Source organism: Haplochromis burtoni, unplaced genomic scaffold (assembly GCF_018398535.1).
Source record: "Haplochromis burtoni strain Fernald_Lab_line unplaced genomic scaffold, NCSU_Asbu1 Contig_122, whole genome shotgun sequence".
In the NCBI taxonomy this organism is placed as follows: Eukaryota; Metazoa; Chordata; class Actinopteri; order Cichliformes; family Cichlidae; genus Haplochromis; species Haplochromis burtoni.
Window position 1 is genome coordinate 1,112,273 of NW_024582483.1, and position 9,544 is coordinate 1,121,816.

At 42.1% G+C, this 9,544-nt stretch overlaps 1 protein-coding gene across 2 annotated transcripts in view; it reads right to left on the reverse strand.

Moving 5' to 3' along the window:
- The window catches only part of LOC102310767 (suppressor of cytokine signaling 1), a 34,108-nt gene extending 25,266 nt beyond the window's left edge, over positions 1-8,842 (reverse strand). For both annotated transcript variants that reach the window (XM_042223873.1, XM_042223872.1), the window contains exons 1-2: positions 8,738-8,842; positions 8,593-8,663 (exon numbers count right to left, since the gene is read on the reverse strand). The gene's annotated coding sequence lies outside the window, so the exon portion shown is untranslated. The remainder of the gene's footprint in view (positions 1-8,592; positions 8,664-8,737) is intronic.
- Between the last annotated feature and the right edge of the window lie 702 nt (positions 8,843-9,544).

The following is a 9,544-nucleotide window of genomic DNA, read 5'->3' on the forward strand; positions in this document are numbered from 1 at the left end:
TTTACTCCGACATCATCCTAGTGCAAAGACAAGTGGAAGCAGACAAAAACAACAAGCAGGCATGCTACAAACTTTACCCGAGTCATTTAGACAGCCGTTAGCACATGATTCTCCTTATGGGGACCTGATATGTTTAATATGCTGCTGAGAATATAGCCCAGAAGAAGCGTATAGTATAGCTTTTATTTTGGAAAGAGCCATTTCTCTGTAATAAACTCTCTTTTCCAAAGATGAGTGATTCCTCAATCAGATACAGGGCTCGCAAAATCGCTAGCCCGACGTCCGGGGCTAGCGATTTTTCCAGTCGGGCTACCAAAATCTATCTCTGCCCTGCCCGTTGGGCTATCGTAGGAAGGAAAAATATATGTCAATGCTTTTGCATTCTTTCGGAAATGTAGCTGGGTAATTATGTCATTGGCATCGGTGAGCCACTGTCAATATGTGACATATTGAAATCGCGTTTGAATTTGCGCTTGTTTTTTTGCTTTCACTTTGCAATCGCGAACTGTGTATAGAGAGCGACAGCACTGATCTGTGAGTGATGATAATTTGCGCACCAATTCCTCTGACATCGTCTTATTAATCGTTAGCTTACTATGCAAACATGACAAGTGAAATCTCCCGCAGCAAGCTTAAACATGTGAGAGGTTGATCGCGCAGAGAATCGCTGAGCTTATGTGAGTGCGTGTGTAAAAGCAGCAGGATATATATTTGACTACGATGACCTGGATGACTGAGAACTGTCAGGGTCCTGGGACTGGGCGACCCAGGATCCCTGAGCAGTCATGTATTATATTATTATTATTATTATTATATGTATTTTGGTATTGCTGCTGCTCTCCTCCATGATTGTAGATGTGAGTGTGTGTGTTTATGTCTGCGGGGATGCTTGGAGGATGGAGCTCAGCCACCTGCAGGCCTGAGGGGTGTGGCCCTGCGGAAGGACTGGCCACACCCGAAGCCACACACCTGCCGCTGATCAGGGCTCGTCGGGGGAGCTACTTAGGAGAGTCTTGGAGCTCCCACCGACGCGGGATCATTGCATGAGACTCCACGTTAGTCGTCCTGTTATTGAGTTAGTGTGTGTGCATGCCCGCAGTTGTATGTGTCCTGACGGCTGCGTCTTTTGTTTCCCGCAGGAGCAGCGTGGAAGACACGAGAGCAGCGAGCACCGGGGGGTGCTGACACGGGAGCGGAGAGAGCACAGAAACACGGACTATTCACGGGGAGACACGACACGGGAGTCTGGGAGAACACGGGGATTTATTGTTACGTTGTTTCACTTTGTAAATAAACACTGTCTATACATAGAGCACCGCGCCTGGGTCCTCCTTCCCCACTCCTTCCACGGTGTGCCATGCCATACCGTGACAAGAACCTTCACAGACAGATATATATTTTAGTTCTGCTGAGCCAAATAAGACAGGTCAGGGTGAAGAAGTGACAGCCAAAGAAAAGCTTACCACAAAACGGAGAAGTTATGACAAATCAGACTATAAGGCAAAAAGAAAGTGCAGCTTTATGGTTTCATGGACAAAAGAATTTCTGTGGCTGCAATATGACGAGCTAAATAACCAGGGCTGCACATAAGTGGTCCGCAGGTGCGCATTCGCTGTCAAAATAAAAAACGCGCACAAGATAAGAAGTTAATATTATATAATTTATACAATATTATACTTTAATGTATAATATTGTAAAGGAAACAAAACATCAATCAAAAAATTGCTCTCTTTTTTATTCGGGCTACTTAAATTTATTTTGGGCTACCAAAAACTGAAGAGTCCCTGCCCGAAGGGCTACCAGGGATTTTGAAATTTTGCGAGCCCTGAGATATATTTATTTTTTTTATTACTTTTTTGTTTCAGCAACATTAAATTTAAAAACTGTACTTTTGAGTTAAAATATATATTTATAATTTTAATAAATGACAAATTAAAAAGGCATGAACATTTTTTTGTATCGAAAAAATATCGAACCGTGAATTTTGTGTATCGTTGCACCCCTAATACACACACACACAACACACACACACACACACACACACCACAACCACACTCACACACACACACATCAAATTCGCGATGTTGATTTTGTAAATTTCCATGCGAGCAGCCCAGGAGAATTTTCAGGCTGCCCTAACACTCCGACACTGGCCTCTCGATCTCCCGTTGGAGAGCCGCGAGCCTCCCCATGATGGTATCAAACTTCTGTTCCATGGTGTTGTCATTCTTTTGATTCTGAGACCTCACAGCTGCAGTGATCCGTTCCGCGATGTCTTCCAACTGTCGCTCAAGGGTCCCATTTTGAGCAGGCCTCTCTCTGATGTATCCCCCCATACGCTCAATGTTGTTGCTTTGAGCCTTCACAGCCGATGTAAGCGTCTCCAAGGTGTTGACCATATTACGTTCGTTGTGAGAGGTCGCGCCTCGTCCCATCGCTTCGATTCCAGCGGGCAGCCTTGGGGGGGTTTGAACAGCCGGTTCCGCTCTCTTATTTCTCCGATAAACCAGGGCTAAGCCAACTCCGATCAGCAAGAACCCTGTTATCACGGTTCCGAATAGATAGATATCTTCAGACGTCCTCGATCGACAGTCCCGCCAGGCACATGACCCTCCAGTTCTGCCACCCTCCATCGTGTATCCGGCAGGGAAAGTCCCTCCAGGGCACTCAGGCTCTCCCGAGCCCAGACTTCTCGTTGAGAAAAGGGTGTCAATAGCATTCAGAGACCAGTTCTCTGAAAGCTGAGAAAAGTCAAGCGTGCAGCTGCCAAGATGCCACTTGCCACCAGTTTGGCCATATTTCAGAGCTGCAACATCACTGGAGTGCCCAAAAGCACAAGGTGTGCAATACTCAGAGACATGGCCAAGGTAAGAAAGGCTGAAAGACGACCACCACTGAACAAGACACACAAGCTGAAACGTCAAGACTGGGCCAAGAAATATCTCAAGACTGTTTTTCTAAGGTTTTATGGACTGATGAAATGAGAGTGAGTCTTGATGGGCCAGATGGATGGGCCCGTGGCTGGATTGGTAAAGGGCAGAGAGCTCCAGTCCGACTCAGACGCCAGCAAGGTGGAGGTGGAGTACTGGTTTGGGCTGGTATCATCAAAGATGAGCTTGTGGGGCCTTTTCGGGTTGAGGATGGAGTCAAGCTCAACTCCCAGTCCTACTGCCAGTTTCTGGAAGACACCTTCTTCAAGCAGTGGTACAGGAAGAAGTCTGCATCCTTCAAGAAAAACATGATTTTCATGCAGGACAATGCTCCATCACACGCGTCCAAGTACTCCACAGCGTGGCTGGCAAGAAAGGGTATAAAAGAAGAAAAACTAATGACATGGCCTCCTTGTTCACCTGATCTGAACCCCATTGAGAACCTGTGGTCCATCATCAAATGTGAGATTTACAAGGAGGGAAAACAGTACACCTCTCTGAACAGTGTCTGGGAGGCTGTGGTTGCTGCTGCACGCAATGTTGATGGTGAACAGATCAAAACACTGACAGAATCCATGGATGGCAGGCTTTTGAGTGTCCTTGCAAAGAAAGGTGGCTATATTGGTCGCTGATTTGTTTTTGTTTTGTTTTTGAATGTCAGAAATGTATATTTGTGAATGTGGAGATGTTATATTGGTTCACTGGTAAAAATAAATAATTGAAATGGGTATATATTTGTTTTTTGTTAAGTTGCCTAATAATTATGCACAGTAATAGTCACCTGCACACACAGATATCCCCCTAAAATAGCTAAAACTAAAAACTACTTCCAAAAACATTCAGCTTTGATATTAATGAGTTTTTTGGGTTCATTGAGAACATGGTTGTTGTTCAATAATAAAATTATTCCTCAAAAATACAACTTGCCTAATAATTCTGCACTCCCTGTATGTACATACACGTACATACACATGTACGTACACACATACACATGTATGTACATGTATGTTGTGACAAAGTGGCTAGAATGGAATTAATTTGCCATTTGTCACTTGCATATATTGTTTTTTTGTTAGACATTGCTGGTGTAACTTCTCTTAACACACAATATCCCGGGTTTTGTTTGTGGTAGCAGTAGTTACATTCTTTACATCCATGCATGTGTTTTAAAGCAAACACTACTAACCATCAGATCATCTGAATTTTCTTCTGTTTACAGGCACATGTCTGGTAAATTATGTTTCTTTATGTTGCTTTGGTTATACTTACCATGGTGTCCATGTTGTGCATTCAGGTCCTATATGTGAGACAGGTGTATGGGAAGGGCCGCCCACTACTTCCTGTTTATATAGGGTCATGAGGTCAATGATTGCATCACTGGGTGTAACCAAATGGAGGGTTTTTCATTTTGTATAGTATTGTTTGTTTTCTTTAAAGTAGCCTTTTGAGTTATATTGTATGCAGTGTTTTACTTTACAAACTATTTAGTTGAGTAAATGAGTTTGTCAGTTTCATGCATGACTTTATTCCTGTTCTTTGTTTAGAATTGTATTATTTGGTTTGACCTATTTTGTTTCAATGGTAGGGACTAACGAGGTCAGGTATGGGCAAAGTCTTGTAGAAAGCCAGTGGGATTTTTGCATGCCTGACTGATTGTTTATGGTAAAAGGGAAAATAAAAGAACTTCAATCGTCTGCTAATGCTATTTACTTATCACCTTCCTTGCTGCTTAAGTTATGCTACATCACATATGTACATGTATGTACATGTACATGTATGTACACACATACACACGTACACACATACACACGTACACAAACACACACATATACATACACAAAAGGATATATATACAAAGGATGCTGAACATGAAGCTGTCAGGCAGAAAGCAAAAATGAAGACCACAGAGGAGGTTCGTGGATGTAGTGAAGGAGGACCTGTAGAGGCTTGGTGTGACAGAGGACGATGCTACAGACAGAGCAGAAGGCAGATTATCCACTATGGCAAACCCTGAAGGGAGCAGCTGAAAGAAGAAGATGAGTGTGAAAACAAAGGAATAGAGAGGATCGAGAGGAGACAGAAAGGATGTCTGCAACAGAGGGGCCAAAAAACTACAATCGTTAGGCAGAGGAGAGGATGGAAACTCCCACATACTTGAATGGTTTGTTGGGGTGAGTTATTACACTGTTGTCAAACCAAAATGATCCTAAAGTGCCTTATTTTCACTTTGCAGTCAAACTGGCCCAACCTGAACATCATTTCCAAACCTGTAGGGCCTGAACAGTTCTATTTCGTTACACCAATTCAATGCAAAAACATTAAATATCAAACCTTTGGAGTCAACAGACTCCAAAAAAGTGACAGAATATAAGCAGCATATTTTATCGATCACTTTTATTCCTAAAACGATAAATTAGAATCCATATATACAACTCTAAACAGCGAATGCTACGCTACAGTCAGGCCGCTGTTAGCTATCTTAGCACAAAAAGAGGGAAACTGCTAGCTTGGCTCTGTAAAAAGCAAACAAATGTGAGAACCCGCATTTGTAAAACTCGCAAACTGCCATACCACATCTCATTTGCATCATGCATACGAAAAACCAAGGTGTGAAACCGACTAAGCTGTGGTTTTACAGCCGGTGGTGAGTGGACTTCAGCCAGGCAGCACTTTGTGCTAAACAAAGCTTACTTTATCACATGGTTTGTGTTTCATACTCAGCTAGCATGAGAGGAAAAAAACAAAACAAAAAACATAGATATACTTTACTAGCACTTTAAGCCCGTGAGCTTTATGTGATTGTTGTTTACATCCAAACTAATCCTGTGCTTGATAAATGTCAGGACGGTTATTGTTGTCTGTCTGATTACCCAGACTTGGGACAACAATTAGGCGTTTGTCACATGCACTGATTTCCATGAAGGGAACCATTCATCTAGAACATCAGGTTTACAGTAAACTACGAGGAAATGAAAGAATTCTTGTGAAGAGGGAAATAGTTTCCCATTACGAACATTAGATAAAGTGAGCCAGGGTCGAGGAGGGACACAATGCTCCTCTTCATCTTGCTGATTTGTCCTGCCGCTATAGTTCATATTATTAACGTAGCAGAGAGGAAACTCTTGTTCCTCCTGAAACCTTATACGTGAAACCACGTCAATAAAAGTTGAAAAAGTGCAACTGAAATAATTTTTGAAAATCAGCGGTGAGCTTGTTTTGTTTTTCTTCTTCTTCTTGTGGTTACAACAGTAGTCTTATATCCACCTTCCCCTTCAAACAGACAAACGGAGCCTGAAACAACAACAGCTGAAACCAGCAGCAGCTCTACAGCTGGAAGGAGCCGGTGTATGAGAACTGAAGTCAAACTCCTGTTGATGTGTACAAGTATAGTACTACTATTAATGAAAAATACCAAATGTAACAGTCTTGCCTAACATTTACATGACAATTAAACAAACATCATATCCCACAGTTCCTGAACTTCGTGGGTTAAGGGTGACAGCTTGACAGAGGATGGGAGCTCGCTATGCTGTCCAGTTCTGTGGGGTATTTGAGTCAAACATTACAGATGGCACACAATAAGAAAGAATATAAAGCTAGATCTATATGCAAACAAGTTTAAAAAAAATAACTCAAACACTTTGTCTATATAGTTTTTAAATTGTAGCTTTGAACTACAATATCACTGAGACTGAAATGAAAAACATCCTGTCTTCTGTTTATTTTCTCTTGAATCAATCGCTTAGTAACTTTGAAACTGCTTACAGTCAGCATTTTATGTTTTACTACTACTAATAATAACGCATCATATGACAACGGGAATCTGTGGTTCCCTTTTACACAGTTTAAAAGTAGCCCGGCCACCTCACAGTGGTGTCTTCTGCACTGCCAGCGCAGGGGGCAGCACTGAGCACATTACAGCTCCACAGAAGCAAGCCCTAACCCCGGGGTGTCCAACTCCAAGCCTCAAGGGCCGGTGTCATGCAGGTTTTAGATGTGTCCTTGATCCAACACAGCTTATTTAAATTGCTAAATTACCTCCTCAACATGTCTTGAAGTCCTCTATTGGCCTGGTAATGAACTAATCATTTGATTCAGGTGTGCTGGCCCAGGATGATATTTAAAACCTGCAGGACACCGGCCCTTGAGGCCTGGAGTTGGACATCCCTGCCTTAACCCAAGCTCACTGACACTTTTCACCAGCACAAACCAACAGTTAAAGGCATATATTATTCTTACTTGTGTACTTCATGTATATAATGAAAATATACGGGTGGCTGCTCCCTTGTAACAAAGAGTACTTCATGCATATGTGTAGGACTAAAAAGCAGATCCACAAGTGTTCAGATAAAATTGACTGCTGCCCCCAAGTGGTCAAACAAAAGGATTGCAAACATTGATTAAATGAATGAAGGAATAAATAAGTTTATAGTTAACATTTTAGCATCTAAATAATATGTTTGCATACATGCTGAGCCAAATAAAGCAACCATTTTAAATGTTTTAGTCTATTTATATTTTATTTTTAGATAAACATCTATGCCGGAAATGGCACCTTGTTACTTAAAGGAGAAGTCTTTTAAAATATATTAATCAGAGGAGCTGGCATCTAGAAGGTACTAAGAAATTATAAATGCCACCAAACAAACAAACAAACAAATAAATAAACAATTTACATTGACATTTAAGAGGCTAATAAACAGGTCTTTATTTTATAATCTAAAAAAAAACCCCCAAACTCTCTAGTCTGATCCATCATCACAGTAACACTTCAGGCATATCGATCAGTCCAGTCAGGAAGCAAAAGCCATTGTGACTCGGTGGGACCTGCTCTGTGCAGCTCACCTAGCACAGCTGGCAGGTGCGCCTCTGGTGCTGCATTCTCTTTACTCACTGAGCACATATGACAGATGTGAAAGAGCCTGCAGATGCAGCTGAATTATGCAACATCTTCCTGCATGACCGTTTTTTAGCAGTGCGTCTGAGAAGACCTCCACGTGTTAGCCGGCGGTGCCCTGACTGCTTTTAGGTTCCAGGATGAAATCCTCAGACACGAATTTCAGACCTAACACTTGTGCAGTGGGGCCCCGGGTCCTCCTGGTGCAGATTCTGATCTTTAAGGAAATTCCCCACAACCCCATTCATTGTTTAATCTGTCTGTAGTACAGTTACAGGCATGTATGATGTAAGTCTTACTGGGATTTTTGGATGATTTTAGTTTCCATGGACTGTTTTTAGCCCAAGTTTTAAGGATCCGTCTTTTTTGTTGCCCTCTGTATATTCTTTTAATAGCTGGTCTGTTTCCTGCCTCTTTCAGTTGAATTTCACTTGTACAGAATAGCAGCCAAATACATTCTTACATAATAAAGTCAAAGGTAATGAAGACGTTGTGCTGCTTGTGGAAATGTGCTTCATTCACTGGGCAGATCCATCAAAGAAGACAAAGCAGGACAAAGGTAACTGCTATTGCTGCTTACTGATGACACTATAACACATAAATGATAACCTAAACATTAAGACCCCCCTTAATGTTTATTATAGACCCCCCCTCCCGTTTGTCTTTTAAACCCCTTCATATCCACTCTGTTACAGCTAAATCCCCCTCCACCGCATGCACCGTTTCATTTCACCTGGAAATCCCCGGATCAAGCCCCCTTCCTACCTTCACCTCTGTTACCAAGTGTCCAAAGCTGGTGAGGGGGATCCTCGTTTTAACAGGTGACGTCGGCATGACTGAGGAAAACACAAAGTTATTTTCCCTTTTCACACATTCACTACAGCCTGAGCTTCGTCTAGGTGATACTTACCGCAGGTTCAAGGGTGGGAGAGACGCTTACACAACAATCGGGCGTGTGGAAACTGTTCCGTACAGGTTTAACGGACAGCACCCACTGACCAACCACGTGGTTTTGCTTAGAGTATTAACCAATAGTCTGTGGCCTGGTGGGAGGAGCTCGCCCACAGTTACGCAAACAAAAACCGGTGGAATTTGCTTTTCTTTGACAGAGCCACTAGAAGGCGGGAGACTACAATTTATGTGGTCCTGCAGACATGCCCAGCCAATGAAGCTATAAAATATTATTTTTATTTATTTATTTAAGTTATTTTTAAATGAACCTTTATGCTGGGAATGCCACCCTATTATTTTCCTGTAAAATCTCTCTATTTACTAATATGTTATAGACCACACTATAATCTGCAGTTTACCCGAGATCAAATGATCGTATTCTGATAAAAAACAGAGAATATCAGGCAAAACAAGTGGGCTTTACTTATTTTGGTATATACAGACACGACAGCGTCAAACTACACTTTTATGATGTGAATCTCCTGTTCCATCACACCCCAAAGGGGCTCTGTTGAACTGAGAAACTCTGGAGCTGATTTGAGTACAGTGAACTCATTGTCACTTTCAAGAAACCAGATTAAGATGATCTGGACCTTGTTACATGGTGCATTATCTTACTGTAAACTTTGATTGGTGCAGTGTGGTCATGGTGTGGACATCGTTAACAGCAATGCTGCGGTGCTGAAATGATGCTCAGTTGGTGGTAAGAGGCCCAAAGTGTACCAACATCCTTACACCAACACCAGCAGGATGAAGTGTTGATACA